Below are 22501 nucleotides of genomic sequence, written 5' to 3' on the forward strand. Positions count from 1 at the left end.
GCCTTACAACTTAAATTTCCTCTAAGCTTGTTTTAGCTGAAGCCATTCAGTTTTGCTCTTATGCTTTCATTTTAATTCATTACAAAATATTTCCTAGTTTCCCTTGTGATTTCTTTCTTGATCTATTTGTTATTTAGGTGCGTATTTTTTAATTGCCATACATTTGTGAATTTCCCAAATTTCCTTCTGTTGTTGATTTGGAATTTAATTCATTGTGGTTACAGAACATACTTTGTATGAGTTCATTCCTTTTAAATTTGTTGAGGATTGTTTTACCATCCACCATACATACTATCATGGAGGATTTTTCATGTGCATCTGATAAAAATATGTATTCTACTGTTTTGGGATAAAGTGTTCTATAGATTCTTTATTATATCCAGTTAATTTTTAGCTTTCTTCATGTCTTCTATATAATAACCAATTTTCCTGCCTAAGTTTTCTATACATTATTGATTGGAGTATTGAAGTCTCCAACTATTATTTTTAAGTCATCTATTTCTCTCTTTAATTCTGTTCGTGTTTGATTCTTGTGTATAGGGATTCTAGTTTTGGGTGTATACATGTATAATTGTTACATTTTCATGAAAATTTGACGTTTATTTTTATAAAATGTCCATCATTATTTCTAGCATAATTTTTTCTTTCAGTATTTGTATTTGATTTTACTATAGTCATTCCACCTCAGTTATGAGTGCTCCTTGCATATTTTCTCTATCTTTTAAGTTTCAAGTTATTTTTAACTTTTTGTCCAGTTTGACAATCTTTGCTTTTTGATTAGAGTGTACTTCATATAAGTGTAATAATGAAATATTTACCCCTAGGTGACTGGCTAATTTCACTTAGTGCTATCCCAGTGCTATCCATATTGCTGCATATAGCAGAATTTTTTTAAATTTTTTTAAAATTTATTTTTTTATTGAAGTATAGTTGATTTATAATGTTGTGTTAATTTCTGCTGTACCTCAAAGTGATTTAGTTATACATACATGCACATTTTTAAAATATTCTTTTCCATTATGGTTTATCATAAGATATTGAATATAATTCCCTGTGCTGTACAGTAGGACCTTGTTGTTTACCCATTCTATGTCTAATAGCTTGTATCTGCTAACCTCAACTTCCCACACCATCCCTCCCTCAATCCCCTCTCCCTTGGCAACCACAAGTCTGTTCTCTATGTCCATGAGTCTATTTCTGTTTCTTAGATAGGTTCATTTGTGTCATATTTATTAACAGATTCCACATATAAGTTATATCATATGGTATTTGTCTTTCTTTTTCTGACTTATTTCACTTAGTATGATAATCTCTAGTTGCATCCATATTGCTGCAAATGACATTATTTTGCTCTTTTTTATGGCTGAGTGGCATTCCATTGTATATATGTACCACATCTTCTTTATCCAGAATTTTCTTCTTTTTTAAGACTGAATAATATTCCACCCTTTGGCTCTTTAACCTTTAGTTTTTTCATCTAAACTGGGAATAATGTAGTTTCATCATTGGATCATTATAGATATTAAATAAGATATTCCATATAGAATCTGAGCACCTGGATATATTAAGGGCTCAATAAGTGCCTGCTGCTTACACAAGTAGCAAATCATTATTACTTATATTATTGCAACAAATTCAGTGAACTTAAGTAAGTTACAAACTCCCAAATCCTGAATTTACTTAAGTTATAATATATTTCTGGCCAGCCTCCATGATTCTGGTGAACTGCAAAGGACCTAACAGTGTAGTTATAGGAATAGAACCCATCCAAGTCTGGAACCAAGCTATTAGAGGAATGTTACACTAAGAAAATTAGCCCTGTGAGTTTGACCTTTGATTGATCCAGATGTGCAGTCAGCAATTCCTGATGCATAAGTTTGTTACCAATCAGTGGAACCTGGTGGGAAGGAGACAAGAGTGCCCAGAAGAAATAAATGTCTCTGTAAGGATAATTAAAAAGGTTCTTGAAAGAACTTATTGGAATCTGGCCTTGACTAAGTTGTGCTCCTGACTCAGAGGACTTAGTTGGGATTTGAAGATCAGATGTCTTAGTCTCTGATGTGGGGTCTAATATGTGTTCTGTAACATGTAGTTATGTCTGTGTTTTGAATCTTTCAATAGTATTAATGTATTTTTTGTATTTTAATATCTTTTAGAGGTATTTTGTATTTGTTCAATTCTGATACCTACACAGAAATTACCGTCTAAACTGTAAACGTAGAAATAAATAATCTTTATGAAAAATAATAGTAGTATTTATAATTGTTCAGGTGAATAAAAGCAGAGACCAGAAAGAAGAGAATGCCCAGGTTCCTTAGTAGACTGTTTTTCCTCACTCATGATTCTGGGCTACACAACAAAAGCTACCTGTTTGCTGTTATTTTCATCTCCAAGGCTATCTTTTATCTTTTAATTATTTTCAATATAGCATATCATTGGAAGACTAAGAATAGCTGCATCAGTGAACAGCATATAAACTCATAGTTGCCTGAATGCCTCATTAGTTTTATGCATTTTAACCACAGAACTGACATAATTGAAAAGAATCTTAGTTCTCTTTTAACTTTGGCTTCATTGCATTTCCATGAATTTTTCTTCTAATTTGCAGGATGTTTTAAAGGTAGTTTTAATCAGCAGTACGCTCTCCATTAAAGAGTATCCAGTTAAAAAGATCATTTGTTGCCCAGACACTCTGTAAATTGCTCATAGGTATCTTTAATGTCATGATAATGAGCTGGTGACAGTGTTTGTGCAGGAATTAGACTTGCTGGAATATTCATGGTCAGAAATAAAGTAGAAAGAATAGCTCACTTTCTAAGACTATGTATGGTATTTTAGAAAATATTTTTAATTATACAAATCATGTGGTACTTAAAATTTATAAATAAAAGCAACTTTAAAGTCTATACTTCTCATATGATCACAAGATCTTGAAGATCACAGACCTCAGGACTCATAATGTTTCTTGTATAGTGTTAACAAAAGGCCATGAAAAGAGTAAGAGCATAAAATAAGTATTTATTTATTCACTAAATATTTAATATCCATGATACTGTGCTAGAATCTATAGTAACTCAAAGATGACTGCAACAGTTATTAACGTATGGTCTCTCATTTCCCTGCGTATCCCTGTGTATACTCCTTTTTGATTACTGGAGCCAAGACTCTGCAAACTGCATTTCTCTTTGGCCAAATGGCTCCCTGTTGGGCTCAAGCAGAAAGGAACTGGATCCTTTCTCTTTTCCTACTGTTCTTACTAGAGTTACCCCAACAATGTTCATTCATACCAACAATAACCTTTTGTTCTAATAGCAACATTAGGTTTCAGATTGTAGTTTGTCCAGTAACTTCAAAATCAGCATAATTTTGTACCCTGAGATATGAGTACCTTCTTTATGGAATAAACTTTCCAGATTCCTGGATCTCAGCTATATGAAATCCTTCCTCCAAATTCCTGAGGATCAGTCCTAGCTGAGAAGTATCCTTCCTCAGAGATCTTGATATCAGTTCCATGTGCCGCTTATTTTAATATACTAAGTTTTAATTTTTCCAAACTTTTTCCTTTATTCCTCCACCCTCAGATTGACTGGTGTTTCCTGCAATTATCACCTGTATGATACCTTACTGTTTATTTCCTTCCTCACTCCCTAGTTAACAGGTTTTTTTCAATTTACTTTTTTATTGTGGCAAAAGATACATAAGAGTTACTAATTTAATCATTTTAAATGTACAGTTCAAGTAGCGTTAAGTACATACACAGTTGTGCAACCATGCCCACTGTCCATCTCCAAAACTTTTCATCCCAAACTGAAACTCCGTATTCTTAAAAACAATACTTCCCCATCCTCCTCTTCCTCCAGTGCCTAAGACCACCATTTTACTTTCTGTGCCTATGAATTTGGCTATTCTAGATCCAACGTATAAGTGGAATCATCCAATATTTGTTCTTTTGTATATGTCTTATTTCATGTAGCATAATGTCTTCAAGGTTCATCCATGTTGTAACATATATGTTAATAATTCCTTATCTTAAATTCTCTCTGTTAAAATAACTGACATGGTTTCTGTCTCCTGACTTGACCCTGATCAATACAGTGACTCGAATGACTTACACTTTACTAGTGGAGAAGGAAACCTGATAGCCTTCAATTCTGGATAAAAATTTAAAAGAATTGTTTTCAACTGACAATTCCATCCATAAAGGTCATTTATGTGAACTATTAGTCACATATTACTTCTGGAAGAAGTTCATTTTATCTGGTCCACACAGTTTGAAGGAAGCTTTCATTTTCACAGGGAAGGGAATGGGTTTTAACACTTCCATGACATTGTACCTCAAGTTTGACTTATTTAACTTTGTTTAAAAGAAAACATTAATTCTCATATTTTCATATAAATTCATATTGATTCTCTTATTTTACTCGGATAAATAGACAAGAGGTATATAGAGTGAGAAATGTGACATAGATGGGCCAGAAGGAAAGATTCTATTATTTGTAGCTTTGATTCACCTTGTAAACCTTCTTATGTTTTCTTTTATACCCTTTGATGATGTTTTGTATTTCATGATAACTTCCTAAGAGTTATTTACATAATGCTCTTTTTCCTGGAACACACTTGTAGGGAAGTTTAGGGGCATAAAAATGCAAAAGGAAATGCTTCTATTGAGTCTCATTACTCAGCCATATGCAGAAGCTTCAGGGCCCACATATATAGTACAATGTGTAGTAAAACCTTTGTGTAGTTCTATCCCTATTAGGGCCACTTATCCCTATTCTACAGCTATAATTTGTGCCTCTGAGTTTTATCCACTATCTGTTAAGCTTATGCCCCTGATCCTAAGGGAGACTCTAAATTATTAGATATAAACAAATCCAAATAGAAAACAAGGCTTGGAAGAGTAACCCTAATGGTGCCCTATTGTCCTGAAGAAAAAAGCCTCATCATCTCAAGAGTCTATTATTTACCGAAGGCCTTTCTGTGATTATTAATGAGACTCTGGGATGAAGGACTTACTCAAGATTTAGTGAATTATTTTCTTACCTACTTCATCTAACCTGGGTTTAAACTATTTTCCCTTAGAGTTTATGTATTTTATATTACTCATAGTCATAATTAAATAATTTGAAAGCCATTATAGTATTACACATAACTACAGGTAATGTATTTATAAGCCAAATTACAAAGTTTATAATATCAAAGCATTTTGATTACTCCCTTACCCTCCATCCTTCCTCACAATTTCATACAGATTTTATTGGCTAGAACCTTAAGAAATATCTGGGCTTTAAGCCAATGTTTGGTGCTACTGGAAAGCCATTGAAAATTTCAACATTATATTTGAATGAAATATTCATTATTTTATCTACCAGCACAGAGAGTATTGCTGATTAAATGCATTTATCAACAGAAAGAATAGTTTTAAATAAATCAGGACTTAACCTCTCTCAACTGACTTTAAATTTCATATTATTATACAAAATCATAGTTAAGACTTAAGTAAATTTTAATAGAAATGTAGCCAGCTTTTTTCTTTTAGTCAAGTATTTGAAAAAGTATTAGTTTAAAAAGATATTTGCTTTTTAAAATAAGAACTGAGGAATGATGTGTGTTCTATGTATCAATATTATAATCCATTAATGAACTTGAAGGAAAGTGTGTAGAGTACTATAAAATATAATGTCTTAAAATGAAAAGACAACCGACTGGATGGGAAAAACATTTGCAAATGATATGACCAATAAGGGATTAATATCCAAAATATATAAACATCTCATACAGCTCAGTTAAAAAAAAAAAAAAGCCTGATTAGAAAATGAGCGGGAGACCTAAATAGAAATTTTCCCAAAGAAGACATACAGATAGCCAGGAGGCACATGAAAAAATACTCAACATCGCTAATTATTAGAGAAATGCAAATCATAACCACAATGAGATATCACCTCACACCTGTTGGGATGGCTATCATCAAAAAGTCTACAAATAAGAAACGTTGAGGAGAACAAGGAGAAAAGATAGCCCTTGTACACTGTTGGTAGGAATGTAAATTGGTGCAGTCACTCTGGAAAACAGTATGGAGGCTCCTCAAAAAAACTAAAAAAAGAAATACCATATGATCTAGCAATTCCACTTCCAGGTGTATATACAAAAAAAATGAAAACACTAACTTGAAAAGATACATGCACCCCAATGTTCATAGCAACATTATTTACAGTAGACAAGATATGGAAGCAACCCAAGCATCCATGAACTGACGAATGGATAAAGAAGATGTGAGATATATATATATATATACACACACACATATACATACAATGGAATGTTACTCAGCCATAAAAAAAGAATTAAATTTTGTCATTTGCAACAATATGGATGGATGTAGAGAGTATCATGCTTAGCAAAATAAGTCAGATAAAGACAAATTCTGTATATTATCACTTCTATGTGGAATCTAAAAATAAAACAAATGAATGTATACAACAAAACAGAAACAGACTCACAGATATAGAGAACAAACTAGTGGATACAAGTGGGAATAGGGAAGAAGGGGAGGGGAAGATAGGGGTATGGGATTAAGAGACACAACACATTATGTATAAAATAGATAAGCAACAAGTATATATTGTACAGCACAGGGAAATATAGCCATTATTTTGTAATAACTTTAAATGGAGTATAATCTATAAAAATATCAAATCACTAAATAAATCACTAAATAAGTAAATAAATAAATAAAAATATTTTAGAATACTCAATTACTACAAATGTCAGCCTCAGTTCTATAATCTTATATTTCACTGAAGATTATAGTATTTAATAATAAAGCTCCAAATCAAATAAGAATTATATGTTTCTTGCTCTATTGTATTTCTGTTGCAGACACAGTATATTGACTAACTTGTAGTTATACTTTCCCCCTGCTCCCCATCCACCCCAGACCCCTTCTTTCTTACTAATAGAGCCCAAATATGTTTAGGTCAACAATGTGCCCAACTTTCCAAAATAACCATAATCAGTCTAAGCCAGTCATGTCAATTGCCTTCCCTTTGGCCAGATATGTCTTTGCCCAGCCTCCTCCAACTAGGGGCTACCATGTGACTCAGATATGGTCAAAGAAAGAGAAAGAATGCTTAAAGGATCCTGATAAAGTCTCACAGAAAAAACAAAAACAAAAACAAAACCGTTGACCTCTGCCTCTTCATACTTGGGAGGTTAATGATAATTCACATCTAGAGATGTGATAGTAATCTTGCAACCGGTATAAAGGCTAAAGCCAAAACACTGAGACGGGAAGAGTAGAAAGCTGGAAAGAGCTGATTCCTGGAAAGAGATTCCTGCTAACATGTTTGAGCATCTATATAGTCTGGATTGACTGTCTCTTGAGTAAATAATAACTGCTCTCATATTTTATACCATAATTTGCAAGGTTTTCTATTGCAGCTAAAACATTTTAAATATTAAATTACTTTCCAATTAACTTATAGTGGAAAAATTCATACTTTTATAAATATTTATTGAAAAATTGGCTTTTCCTTTTTTATCACACAAAATATGCCTGCTTATAATGTCTTTTGAGAGAACACATGCACTTACATGCAGCATATATATTTCAAGAGGACTTTGTGCTAATAATTTATTTATATGCTTATTGTCAATATAATTAATTTTGAAACATTGGGTAGAATTGAAATATTTGAGAGTATACTAGACCAATATTATGGGTGTATATTCATTAAAACACTGAAACAAAGTATGAAATATAAACAACCTAAAATAATTGTAATTAACTTCTACTTTAAAAATGAAACAGCATTAAATACTAAAAAAAAGGTAAACATTTCAGAATCCAACATCTTATTTGTCAGACATATATATTGTTTATTTAGAGGCTGACTTATATATATATAATCACTTTAGGTATGCAGTATGCTCACCCCATATAAATAACCCAAGTTCATAAAACTTGTGTCATCATCCAACCTGTTCCAGAGTTCCAAGAAGTAATGGCCTTTAACTCTTATAGAATAAATACATACATGTGAGTTTTGCCTCAGAAAGATGATATTTGTAAGGTTCAAACCCTAACTTTTTGCTAAAAAAAGTTTTTAATCCATTATTCATGCTACACATCAAACATTTAAACAAGCTTTATTCTAGTTACCTATGAAGGCAATATTAAAATGTTTGGAGGAATGACTTTTCAGAGAGAAAATAGCCAACTGTTTAAATAATGTCTTTTGGGGCCATTTCAGTGCTGTAGAAAGTTTTATTATAACTTGGGCCTTCATGTATTCCAAAATGAAACAAAATAAACACAAGAACAAAATTTTACCAAAGTTACAAAAAAATAATAGTTTGGAATCCCTAGAGTCATGATGATTTTTATTACTCTTTGAAATGAAATTTAGATGGGAGGAAAAAAGAACATAGCACATACTTTAATTTTATGAAAATAGTTTTCCATGGAATTCCTTATACATTGTTTTATTTGTATGATTTCAACACGAAGAGAACTAAATTCATTACAGATTTATTAGACTTGGCTTAGAGCAAGGATCTATAAACTGCTCTTCTGAAAAGAGTTAGATACTAAATATTTAGACTCTCCAGGCCATGAGGTCTCAATTACCCAATGTCTTTGTTATACAGTGAAAGTAGCCATACATAGGATCTAAATGAATGGATGGGGCTGTTTTCCAATAAAATTTTATTTACAAAAACAGGCAGCAGGCCAGATAACCAACAAGGACCTACTGTGCACAGGGACCTATACTCAATATTTTGTAATAACCTATAAGGGAAAAGGATCTGAAAAAGAATATATATATACATATATATATGCATATATATTTCTGTCTGAAGAGGTGGCAAGATTGGCTTTCCCCAGAGCAAGTGATCTCAGAGAAACAGTGCATGAGAGAACAAGCAAAACAGTAGTCACGCTGTCTTTTAGAACCTATTCTTTAAAGTGGCATCCATCCTTTCCGTCATAGTCTACTATTCACAGAGTCCAACATCCTAGCAAATTTGGAGGGACTATACAAGGGTGTGAATACCAGGAGGCAGAATTACCAGAGGCCATCTTGTAGGCTGGGCTACCACGCCAGGACTGACAACGAAAATCACTATCTGAGAAACCATGTGGATAGAAATTATAAGAATGAACCTCAGGGTTGAACTCACTGAATCCAAAATCTCAAGGCCAAATTTTATTATAAAATATTACTTGCAAATAATCTAATAAGTCAGAGCTTTGTATATTTTACATTCCTAAATTTAAGTAAAATAATGTTATATAATAAGTAAAACCATAACTGTTTACTATACATAGTTCTACTGATAAAGTTGTGCTAAAATCCAATCTTTTGAAAATAGCCATGCCACATTATTTTATAAGCCAAACATTCTAATTAGAAGAAAAATATATGTATCAGTGTTTGTATCTTTGTTTTTGTGTATCACTGACTCAACTATTCTGTAGAACAAAAAATTTCATGAATAAGGACAAAAATTGAGCTGGATGAGATATAATTCTATAATAGCTTACTTTTTTTAAAAGAGGTTCTGTGAAATTAAAACCTGGTTTAATGACAATAACTAGCGGATACTCATAATTAACTAAGTACTCATAATTCCCAATCTCTAACTCTGACTTTCCTGCTGGTCTGTCTTATCTGCCAGGTTTATCATTCCTTCTCAAGAGGCTGCCTGTAGAGGTTACACTTCACCTGCCTCTTTTCATGGAAAAATGAACATAAGTCACAGGCTTCTAAGTAAAACTGGGGCAAGCTTCTTGGTTTTTTTTTCTTTTTCTTCTGTCTTTTTCTTTTTGCTGTAATTGCAGACTTCTTTGCTGCTGAGCTCAGATACTAAGAAAGCCATTACTTCTTTTCTACTTAATAGAAAGTGTATGTATCCCTCGGCTGCTCCAAGGGGAGAAGAGAAACACAGACAGGACAAAAAAAATTATCAGTCAAAACTGGACGATGCTGACTCAGGTTTGTACCTACAGTACAATAGCCACTGTTTCTTAAAATGCAGTTATATATAGACACCAGAATTAATCCTTTCCAGACACTTTCAGGAATACTTTAGGGTTGCAAACAGTTGATCTTGAATATTGTTCATGCAGTTTTTCCACTTCATATCCTAAAACCTGTAACTTAATATAAAATCAATGATATATGAGGCATGACCATTTATTGTATGGAAAAATTAGTTTATGCCACAAGGGTACTTAAAAAATATTTTTGTTGCCTTTCCCTACATTTTATTTCCTTCATTACTTAAATGAGCCTTCTGGTGGCATAAAATGCAATGGTTTCCTTTCCACAAGATCTTTTTCATCCTATTTATCATTTTCTCACTCTACACATTATTAGTGAATTGATTAATTGATCAATTCATTCAGCAATTCAACATTCATTGTTTATGGAATGAATGTGAACTGTAGAAAACAGATAGAAATATAAGCCTTTTTGAAAAACTGTTTCAGGGCTGATATTTATCTGAAGAATGACATATTCTTGACTAACGTGATCAAGGATCACCTTGTTAAAATATTGTTTTAAACAATTACATATGTTCATAGGAATAGATGTAATACATATTTACTTTTGTGCAAGGATCGCTCAGGGATCCATTTTATGTTCCATCCATATGTGCACTGAAATTACTAAAAAGCTATACATACCCTTCTTATGCACAAAAAAATAAGAGAATAAGGATAAGTATATTGTGCAGATGAGAAATTTATGGTATTATTGTTGTTGATGATGATGTTTTCCCCTAGTCAAGTGCAGAGGGGCTAGACTGATTGGAGGCGATACCTTCAACACACAATTCCACTAACTGAAGAAACAGCCAGAGAAGAGATACTAGGAGGAGCTCACTAACACCTCCTAACTGAAGGAGCAAGAGCAAGCCACGGGACAGATGAAGGACAAACCACTTGGATCAATTTTTATAGTGCAAATCAACAGCTTTGAGAAGCAGCTGGCTGGACGCCCCAGGATTTTCTTAGTGCCTAAACCAAGTAGAAAGCTGGTACTCCTGTGGCTCCTTTCTCATATGACACCAAACATCAGTGGGAAGACCAGGAAGAGCCACACCTTATAAGCATCATAGAGGCCAAGCAACAATAAAGATGGGGCCGACATTAGGGCCTTGGCAATACTGTTTCAAATAATCAGTAAAGCCAAACAGAAAAGTGTGTTTCTCAAAATTGGCAGCTCTCTCCCAACGCTCCAAAGGGCTGCTGGATCACTGAACTCAAAATGTGTGCTCTAATCAACCAGCCCTTCACCATGACATCTTTGTTGCAGAATATATTTCAGGTTAGTTTGAGGATTTTATACTTCACCTAGTTTCTTTCTTCTTTCTCTCCCTTGATGTTTAATTCAATTGAATCAATTTTTAAACCAAATACTTTAAAAGTAGGCTTTTATAGATGTTGTAGAAAAGAAGGGTGTGGCATCAAAGGACAAAGTCCATGTTATCCCCCATCTTGGACCCAGGGAAAGTTACTATCACAGGCCCAGATGGTCTTTACCTCAATTTCCTATAAGGTATGACTCATGTAGCACAGAGTGAGGGCTCTTCATGGAACCTACCTGAGCTGTCGGACTCCTTATCTTTACTGTCCAGTTAAAACAAGAGGATTAAGAATGAAGTGCCATGATTTTTCCAACTAAGATAGATGAAATATCATGAGTATCAAGAAGAAATGTCAAATATTGTCAAATTTGTTTTATGCACCATTTTAGGTTGTTTTTGTACCTTGATATATTTAGATGATAGATTGTTAAATTAAAATATTAAACTCTAGCAGGGGGAAGGGTTGGGGGAGGGATAGTTAAGGAATTTTGGATTGACATGTACACACTGCTCTATTTAAAATGGATAACCAACAAGGACCTACTGTATAGCACACAGTAGTCTATTCAATACTATGTAACAACCTAAATGGGAAAAGAATTTGAAAAAGAATGGATACATGTATATGTATAACTGAATCACTCTTCTGTACACCTGAAACTAACACAACATTGTTAATCAACTATACCTCAATATAAAATACAAAGTTAAAAAATAAAAGAGTGGATTGTCAGATGCAAACTATTATATAGAGAATGGATAAACAACAAGGTCCTACTATATAGCACAGGGAACTATATTCAATATCCTGTGATAAACCATAATGGAAAAGAATATGAAAAATAAATAAATATGTGTGTGTGTATAAATGAACCACTTTGCTGTATAGCAGATATTAATATAACATTGTAAATCAACTATACTTCAATAAATTAAAAAAAAAAAGAGTGGATTGCCAGAAAAAAAATAAAGTATTAAATTCTCTTTTTATGTGAACTTTATACCAACACTTATCATGCAAGAGATAACACATCAGAAAAATCCATATTATTTTTTTATGGTCAGATTAAACATGGTTCAGAACCTGTGCTGACACCCTGTTAGGAAAATCACTCTCAGTCATTACTGAGGCTTTTTACAGAAGAATCAAGGAGTCTTAAGCAATGATTAGAAACTGCAGAAAGTGTATTTTTTCTTTATCTCATCATGATTTTCTGTAATCTAATTTTCCAGAATATAAGGACTCTTGAATTTTTCAGTTCTTCTGCATGAGTCAAACGTGGGCCTGGAAATCTTTACTAAGAGTTGGAGCCATGGCATCCAAGCTCCAGTTTCCTTAAGGTCCACACTCAAACACTGCCCTAGGTATTTATTCACTTTCATCCTGGTGTGTCTCAAGAATGCATCACAGTATACTTTTCACATTGGCATCTATTTGGAGTCTGAGGGAATCCCCCCTCCCTCTCTCACAAGTTTAAAAGCCATCCACCTATTTCTCCTCTCTAATAACAAAATACCCTCAGGAATATCAAGTATCTGAATTAGTATCAAGTATCAAGAATTAAAAAACCAGGAACACAGTTGTTTACATGCTTCTCATATTTAGCCTAGCAACACAAATCTCTTCTGGGGCAAGGAAACCAACAGTCTCACTACCAACTTGAATGAGGGAAGGAGAGTACAAGGGAGAATAAAACTCAAATTAGTATCTCAATAAATTATCCTGCCCCACTTGCATCCTTGAAATAAAGAAAATTACCATTGTGGTATATTTTAATTTTAGCTGGATATTAGACTTGATTTATTCGTATTTTATTTCCACAATAAAAGATAACTTAATTACTTATGGCAGTGATGTATATGTTTCTTGAAAGATTAAAGCAGCTCACTTATTAAATGTTGAGCCTGATGCTCTTATTACAAGTGATTCATTGGTTAGTTATGATTATGATAATTATAACCCTAATAAGATCTATCATTAAATAAATGCCTGTTAAGTGCCAAAAATATATCAGGAGATTTGCATACATTATTAACTCTCAACAATGCTAAAGCAGATATTATTATTTCAATGTTTCATATTAGGCTCAATTAAATTAAATTCACATAGATAGTAAGTAGGGGTACCTTCAGTCCTGAGTAGCTTCTCAATGGCAATAGTTTTCCTGGTGATCCAAATAAGGCTGATTTTCCTTGCCCTGTGACAAGAAAAATTAAATTATATGGCACTCTGTTCTCTCTGTGTTTACATTTATCAGATTAATGCCTTGTTTGATTGCCTAAGTAGAGTCACAACTCTCTATGCTGTTGCCTTCATAAGGGGCATAGTCCTTTATCTAAGTTCTCCTTAGTCCCTGATCAGGTCTCTTTACCATATATGCTTTCCTAGCTACCTGGTGTGTGGATGAGAAGGGACTCTTGGAGGTGGAATCTAGACTAAGATATGAAGTGGACTCAGGGTTAAGCCACCAGGAACACAAGCCTGTGTCCTCAAATGGAGCACATAATTCATTACCAGCTAAAGAAGTTGTGTCCTCATCCCTCTTTATGTGAAAATGCATGAATGAAGGGAACCACCAACTAAAAGATCATCACTTCCCCTTCCCCAGGAGTCAGACTGACACAGGAAGGGATAAAGAAATGCAGGAGAAGCAGAGGAAGCAGAGACAGCAGAGAAAAGAGGAGGAAGGTTCTGTGAAAGGGACAGTGCTATAAATTCTTTTATTTCTCTTCTATTCTTCTCAATCTGTTCTCCTATCTATCTCAAATCATTTTTCTTAGAATGATATCCATTCTATAAATGCCAGTAATTTATTTGCTTGAGATGAGGACTGTCAAAGAAATCCAACAGGGACTTCCCTGGTGGTCCAGTGGTAAAGAATGTGCCTTACAATGCAGGGGATGCAGGTTTGATCCCTGTTCAGGGAATTAAGATCCCACATGCTGTGGGGCAACTAAACCCGAGTGTCACAATTACCGAGATTGCGTGCCTCATCTAGAGCACAAGTGCTGCAAACTACAGAGCCCATGCGCCCTGGAGACTGCACGACACAACTAGAGAAGAGAAAACCTGCACACCACAACTAGAGAGAAGACCGCGCATGACAATGAAAGATCCCGCATGCCTCAACAATGATCCTACGTGCAGCAACTAAGACCTGACACAGCCAAAAATAAATAAGTAAATAATAAATAAATCTTTGAAAAAAGAATATTACAACAAAACGTTAATTCATCCAAATCAAAAAAAAAAATCCTTTGGCCACTGCAAGACTGAATTCCCATATACTCTTTTTAAATATGATGGACAGATATTGGTTTTTTTTTTAACATCTTTATTGGAGTATAATTGCTTTACAATGGTGTGTTAGTTTCTGCTGTATAAAAAAGTGAGCCAGCTATATGTATACATATATCCCATGCCCCCTCCCTCTTATGTCTTCCCCCCACCCTCCCTTATCCCACCCCTCTGGGTGGTCACAGTGCACGGAGCTGATCTCCCTGTGCTATGCAGCTGTTTCCCACTAGATCTAGCTATCTATTTTACATTTGGTAGTGTATATATGTCCATGACACTCTCTCACTTCGTCTCAGCTTACCATTCCCTCTCCCGTATCCTCAAGTCCATTCTCTACGTCTGCGACTTTATTCCTCTCCTGCCCCTAGGTTCTTCAGAACTACTTTTTTTTTTTTTTTTAGATTGCATATTTATGTGTTAGCATACGGTATTTGTTTTCCTCTTTCTGACTTACTACACTCTGTATGACAGATTCCAGGTCCATCCATCTCACTACAAATAACTCAATTTCGTTTCTTTTTATGGCTGAGTAATATTCCATTGTATATATATGTGCCACATCTTCTTTATCCATTCATCTATCAATGGACACTTAGGTGACTTCCATGTCTTGGCTATTGTAAATAGTGCTGCAATGAACATTGTGTTACATGACTCTTTTTGAATTCTGGTTTTCTCAGGGTATACGCCCAGTAGAGGGATTGCTGGGTCGTATGGTAGTTCTATTTTTAGTTTTTCAGGAAACCTCCATACTGTTCCCATAGTGGTGGTATCAATTTACATTCCCACCAACAGTGCAAGAGGGCTCCCTTTTCTCCACACCCTCTCCAGCAATTATTGTTTGTAGATTTTTGATGATGGCCATTCTGATACCTCATTGTAGATTTGATTTGCATTTCTCTAGTGATTAATGATGTTGAGTATCATTTCATGTGTTTGTTGGCGATCTGTATATCTTCTTTGGAGAAATGTCTATTTAGGTCTTCTGCTCATTTTTGGATTGTTTTGCTTGTTTTATGATATTGAGCTGCAGGAGCTGCTTCTATATATTGGAGATTAATCCTTCATCAGTTGCTTCATTTGCAAATATTTTCTCCCATTCTGAGGGTTGTCTTTTCGTCTTGTTTATGGTTTCCTTTCCTGTGCAAAAGCTTTTAGGTTTCATTAGGTCCCATGTGTTTATTTTTGTTTTTATTTCCATTTCTCTAGGAGGTAGGTGAAAAAGGATCTTGCTGTGATTTATGTCACAGAGTGTTCTACCTATGTTTTCCTATAAGACTTTTATAGTGTCTGGCCTTACATTTAGGTCTTTAATCCACTTTGAGATTATTTTTGTATACAGTGTTAGGGAGTGTTCTAATTTCATTTTTCTACATGTAGCTGTCCAGTTTCTCCCAGCACCACTTATTGAAGAGGCTGTCTTTTCTCCATTGTATATGCTTGCCTCCTTTATCAAAGATAAGGTGACCATATGTGCGTGGGTTTATCTCTGGGCTTTCTATCTTGTTCCATTGATCTATATTTCTGTTTTTGTGCCAGTACCATACTATTTTTATTACTGTAGCTTTGTAGTATGGTCTGAAGTCTGGGAGTCTGATTCCTCCAGCTCCGTTTTTCTTTCTCAAGATTGCTTTGGCTATTCGGGGTCTTTTGTGTTTCCAAACAAATTGTGAAATATTTTGTTCTAGTTCTGTGAAAAATGCCATTGGTAGTTTGATAGGGATTGCATTGAATCTGTAGATTGCTTTGGGTAGTATGGTCATTTTCACAATGTTGATTCTTCCAATCAAAGTAGATGGTATATCTCTCCATCTGTTTGTATCAACTTTAATTTCTTTCATCAGTGTCTTATAGTTTTCTGTACACAGGTCTTTTGTCTCCTTAGGTAGGTTTATTCCTAGGTATTTTATTCTTTTTGTTGCAATGATAAGTGAGAGTGTTTCCTTAATTTCTCTTTCAGATTTTTCATCATTAGTGTATAGGAATGCAAGAGATTCCTGTGCATTAATTTTGTATCCTACTACTTTACCAAATTCATTGACTAGCTCTAGTACTTTACTGGTAGCATCTCTAGGGTTCTCTATGTATAGTATCATGTCATCTGCAAACAGTGACAGCTTTACTTCTTTTCCGATTTGGATTCCTTTTATTTCTTTTTCTTCTCTGATTGCTGTGGCTAAAACTTCCAAAACTATGTTGAATAATAGTGGTGAGAGTGGGCAGCCTTGTCTTCTTCCTGATCTTAGTGGAAATGGTTTCCGTTTTTTACCATTGAGAATGATGTTGGCTGTGGGTTTGTCATATATGGCCTTTATTATATTGAGGTAGGTTCCTGCTATGCCTACTTTCTGGAGATTTTTTACTATAAATGGGTGTTGAATTTTGTTGAAAGCTTTTTCTGCATCTACTGAGATGATCATACAGTGTTTACCCTTCAATTCGTTAATATGGGTTATCACATTGATTAATTTGCATATATTGAAGAATCCTTTCATCCCTGGGATAAACACCACTTGACCATGTGGTATGATCCTTTTAATGTGCTGTTGGATTGCGTTTGCTAGTATTTGGTTGAGGATTTTTGCATCTATGTTCGTTAGTGATAGTGGACTGTAGTTTGCTTTTTTAGTGACATGTTTGCCTGGTTTTGGTCATAGAATGAGTTTGGGAGTGTTCCTCCCTCTGCTATATTTTGGAAGAGTTTGAGAAGGATAGGTGTTAGATCTTCTCTAAATGTTTGATAGAATTCACCTGTGAATCCATGTGGTCCTGGGCCTTTGTTTGTTGGAAGGTTTTTAATCAGACTTTCAATTTCAGTGATTGTGATTGGTCGGTTTATATTTTCTATTTCTTCCTGTCTCAGTCTAGGAAGGTTGTTCTCTTCTAAGAATTTGTCCATTTCTTCCAGGTTGTCCATTTTATTGGCATAGTTGTTTGTAGTAATCTCTCATGATCCTTTGTATTTCTGCAATGTCAGCTGTTACTTCTCCTTTTTCATTTCTAATTCTGCTTATTTGAGTCTTTTCCCTTTTTTTCTTGATGAATCTGGCTAATGGTTTATCAATTTTGTTTATCTTCTCAAAGAACCAGCTTTTAGTTTTACTAAATTTTAGTTTTACTAAATTTACTAAATTTACTAAATTAGTTTACTGATCATTGCTATTGTTTGTTTTTGTAGGTCTTTTCCTTCTCTTGTTTTTCCTGTGTAGAGAAGTTCCTTTAGCATTTGTTGTAAAGCTGGTTTGGTGTTGCTGAATTTTCTTAGCTTTTGCTTGTCTGTAAAGGTCTTAATTTCTTCATCAAATCTGAAAGAGATCCTGGCTGGGTAGAATAATCTTGGTTGTAGGTTTTTCCCTTTCATCACTTTATGTATGTCCTGCTACAACCTTCTGGCTTTCAGAGTTTCTGCTGAAAGATAAGTTGTTAACCTTATGGGGATTCCCTTGTATGTTATTTGTTGATTTTCCCTTGTTGTTTTTAATAATTTTCTTTTTGTTTAATTTTTGATAGTTTGATTAATATATGTCTTGGCATTTTTCTCCTTGGATTTATCCTGTATGTGACTCTCTGTGCTTCCTGGACTTGACTGACTATTTCCTTTCCCATATTAGGGTAGTTTTCAACTATAATCTCTTCAAATATTTTCTCAGTGCCTTTTGTTTTTCTCTTCTTCTTCTGGGACCACTGTAATTTGAATGTTGGTGCGTTTAATATTGTCCCAGACGTCTCTGAGTCTGTCCTCAATTCTTTTCATTCTTTTTTCTTTATTCTGCTCAGTGGTAGTTATTTCCACTATTTTATCTTCCAGGTCACTTATCTGTTCTTCTGTCTCAGTTATTCTGCTATTGATTCCTTCTAGAGAATTTTTAATTTCATTTATTGTGTTGGTCAGTATTGTTTGTTTGCTCTTCAGTTCTCCTAGGTCCTTGTTAAATGTTTCTTTTATTTTCTCCATTCTATTAGCAAGATTTTGGATCATCTTTACTATCATTACTCTGAATTCTCTTTCATGTGGACTATCTATTTCCTCTTCATTTGTTTAGTCTGGTGGGTTTTTACCTTGATCCTTCTTCTGCTGTGTATTTTTCTGTCTTCTCATTTTGCTTAACTAATTGTGTTTGGGGTTCTCTTTTTCACAGGCTACAGGTTCGTAGTTCCCATTGTTTTTGGTGTCTGCGACCCATGGTTAAGATTGGTTTAGTGGATTGTGTAGGCTTCCTGTTGGAGGGGACAGGTGCCTGTGTTCTGGTAGATGAGGCTGGATCTTGTCTTGCTGGTGGGTAGGACCATGTCTGGTGGTGTGTTTTGGGGTGTCTGTGAACTTACTGTTATTTTAGTCAGCCTCTCTGCAAATGGGTGGGGTTGTGTTCCTGTCTTGCTAGTTTTTTGGCATGGGGTGTCCAGCACTCGAGCTTGCTGGTCATTCACTGGAGCTGGGTCTTAGCATTGAGACAGAGATCTCTGGGGGAGTTCTCACCAATTGATAATATGAGGGCCCGGGAGGTCTCTGGTGGACCAATGTCCTGAACTCGGCTCTGACACCTCAGAGGCTAAGGCCTGACAACTGGACAGAGCACCAAGACCCTGTCAGCCACATGGCACAGAAGAAAAGGGAGGAAAACCAAAAAAGAAAGAAAGAAAGAAAAAATAAAGTCATTAAAATAAAAGTATATATTAAAATAAAAAAAATAAAGTAATTCAAAAAAAAAGAAGAGAGCAACAAAACCAATAAACAAATCCACCAGTGATAACAAGCAGTAAAAACTATACTAAGAAAAAAAGGAAAGACAGAACCCTAGGACAAATGGCAAAAGCAAACCTATGCAGACAAAATCACACAAAGAAGCATACAAATACACACTCACAAAAAAAGAAAAAGGAAAATATATATATATATATTTTAAAAAGAGAGCAACCAAATCAATAAACAAATCTAGTGATAATAAGCTCTAAATACTAAACTAAGATAAACATAAAACTAGAAACAAATTAGATGCAGAAAGCAAATCCCCAAAGTCTACAGTTGCTCCCAAAGTCCACCGCCTCAGTTTTGGGATGATTCGTTGTCTATTCCGGTATTCCACAGATACAGGGTACATCAATTTGATTGTGGAGATTTAATCCGCTGCTCCTGAGGCTCATGGAGAAATTTCCCTTTTTCTTCTTCGTGCACACAGCTCCTGGGGTTCAGCTTTGGGTTTGGTCCCACCTCTGCATGTAGGTCAGTCACCCTCTGGCATCTGTTCTTCACCCAGACAGGAGGGTGTTAAAGGAGCGGCTGATTCAGGGGCTCTGGCTCACTCAGGCTGGGGGGGGGAGGTGGGTACAGAATGTGGGGTGAGCCTGCCGCCGCAGAGGCTGGCGGGACATTTCAACAGCCTGAGGTGTGCCGTGTGCTCTCCCCGGGAAGTTGTCCCTGGACCACCGGACCCTGGCAGTGGCAGGCTGCACAGGCTCCCAGGAGGAAAGGTGTGGATAGTGACCTGTGCTTGCACACAGGCTTCTTGGTGGCTGCAGCAGCAGTGTTAACATTTCATGCCTGTCTCTGGTGTCTGTGCTGATAGCCGCGGCTTGCACCCATCTCTGGAGCTTGTTTAGGCATTGCTCTGAATCCCCTCTCCTTGCAGTCCTGAAACAATGGTCTCTTGACTCTTAGGCAGGTCCAGACTTTTTCTGGACTCCCTCCTGGCTAGCTGTGGTGCACTAGCCCCCTTCAGGCTGTGTTCATGCAGCCAACCCCAGTCCTCTCCCTGGGATCTGACCTCCGAAGCTCGAGCCTTAGCTCCCAGCACCACCCCCCAACCCCTGTGGGTGAGCAGAAAAGCCTCTCAGGCTGGTGAGTGCTGGTCGGCACCCATCCTCTGTGCGGGAATCTCTCTGCTTTGCCCTCTGCACCCTTGTTGCTGCGCTCTCCTCCGTGGCTCCGAAGCTTCACCCCACCGCCACCCCCCGTCTCCGCCAGTGAAGGGGCTTCCTAGTGTGTGGAAACTTTTCTTCCTTCACAGCTCCCTCCCAAAGGTGCAGGTCTCATCCCTATTCTTTTGTCTCTTTTTTTTTTTCTTTTTTCTTTTTTCTTTTGCCCTGCCCAGGTACGTGGGGAGTTTCTTGCCTTTTGGGAAATCTGAGGTCTTCTGCCAGCATTCAGTAAGTGTCCTGTAGGAGTTGTTCCACATGTAGATGTATTTTTGATGTATTTGTGGGGAGGAAGATGATCTCCACGTCTTACTCCTCCACCATCTTGAAGCTATCTCCTGAAATATCATTTTTATTCTACCTGCCTTACCAACTAAAACTTAAATGAAGCCTTTTATATTTTAAACATGTCTCTATATATTCTATTCTTACACAACATTGCATTAATATCCCTGAAGATATTTTTTTAATCACTTGGCCATTAACAAATATTAATAAAGTAATAATTTATTAAGGGCTTGTGCCCTTAATAAAATCAGTTCATTTTAGTTCAGCCTCACACAAACTTTACAGCAAAGAATATTTTGGAGCAGTGGTTCTCAAATTTTTAGCACGCATAAGGATACATTTGTTAATACAGACTGGAGCCCCAGGCCCACAGTTTCAGATTCAATGAATCTAGGTACAACCTGAGAATGTGCATTCCTAAATATTTCCCAGTTGCTGCTGATGCTCCTTTTCTGGAGCTTACAATTTTAGATTCTCAGGTATCTGGACAGAACTCTCATGTAGGTTTTTCTCTTATGTTAATGTTAAATAAAATTTAAAAATTCAAGTCATTTATAAGTTCAAATCCTGGCTATGCCACTTACTAGTTAGTTAATAAGCAAGTCATTTAAACGTTTTGAGTCTCATATTCCACTATTATGTACAATAATATTATAATATTAGTCATAGTTTATTTTATAATATTACATGATAAAATATGTTATAATAGGAATAATATAATGAGGCATGTAATTTATATATAATACAGGTAATAGTAATAATATCTATCTAATAGATTGTCATAAGAATTAAATAAATTTGCATATATAAAATTTTGAAAATAGTGGCTGCATATTTAAATGAGGGCAGAGAGAATGATCTTGACAAATAAAAGAGTTATAAGGGTGAAAAAAAGTTGTCATTTAAGTCAGTAATGAAGGTGACCAAGAGGAGAAAAAGCAGTGAAAAAAAAAATAAGTTAAAAAAATCTCTTTCTCAGTGAAAAGGTAGACAATAGCAGGTGTAGGTGAAGATATTTAAAAATCATAATGTTGAGGAAAATAAGTCATATACAAAATAATATGCTTCATGATTCCATTATATAGAGTTCAAAACCAGGCAAAACAAACCCATGATATTAAAAATGCACATAGTGGTGAACTTTGAGGATGCAGAGTGGATGGTGCTTTGGAATAGTATAAAGGGGTCTTCTGAGGTGGTCTTTTTATTCCATTTCACAATCTGTCTGGCGTTAACAAGAGTGTGCATGTTCACACGTGTGTGTGTGTGTGTTTATGATAATTCACTGAGCTAAATATTTAAGATTGGTGTACTTTTCTGCAGGTAGTTTTACTTCAGTAAAAAAATGTAAGATATTTTAAAACATTTTTAAATTTATAAATCACTCACATTATAAATTAATTTCAGACCATTATATCAAGTGACTTAAATGGCATCCCCATTTCTATCCTCCAAAGTCAAGTTATCTTAAACTTCTCTTGTTATTCTGTCATCTGTTTGCACTCATTACTGTAAAACTGATCTTTCCTGTACCTGCTGTCTCTGTTGGTGACACCATTATCTACCTGGCTGTCCTTATCTGTAAGTTTAAGTATCCTCTACTCCATTCTTTCTTTCACACCCATA

At 35.3% G+C, this 22501-nt stretch overlaps 1 long non-coding RNA gene across 1 annotated transcript in view; it reads right to left on the minus strand.

The window, feature by feature from the left end:
* Positions 1-14694, minus strand: part of LOC309656138 — a 117202-nt gene extending 102508 nt beyond the window's left edge. Inside the window, exon 1 of the long non-coding RNA XR_014261167.1 lies at positions 13504-14694. This is a non-coding gene — a long non-coding RNA (uncharacterized lncRNA). The remainder of the gene's footprint in view (positions 1-13503) is intronic.
* Between the last annotated feature and the right edge of the window lie 7807 nt (positions 14695-22501).

The sequence above is a fragment of the Balaenoptera physalus genome (assembly GCF_965194825.1).
Source record: "Balaenoptera physalus genome assembly, chromosome: 2".
Taxonomy (NCBI): domain Eukaryota; kingdom Metazoa; phylum Chordata; class Mammalia; order Artiodactyla; family Balaenopteridae; genus Balaenoptera; species Balaenoptera physalus.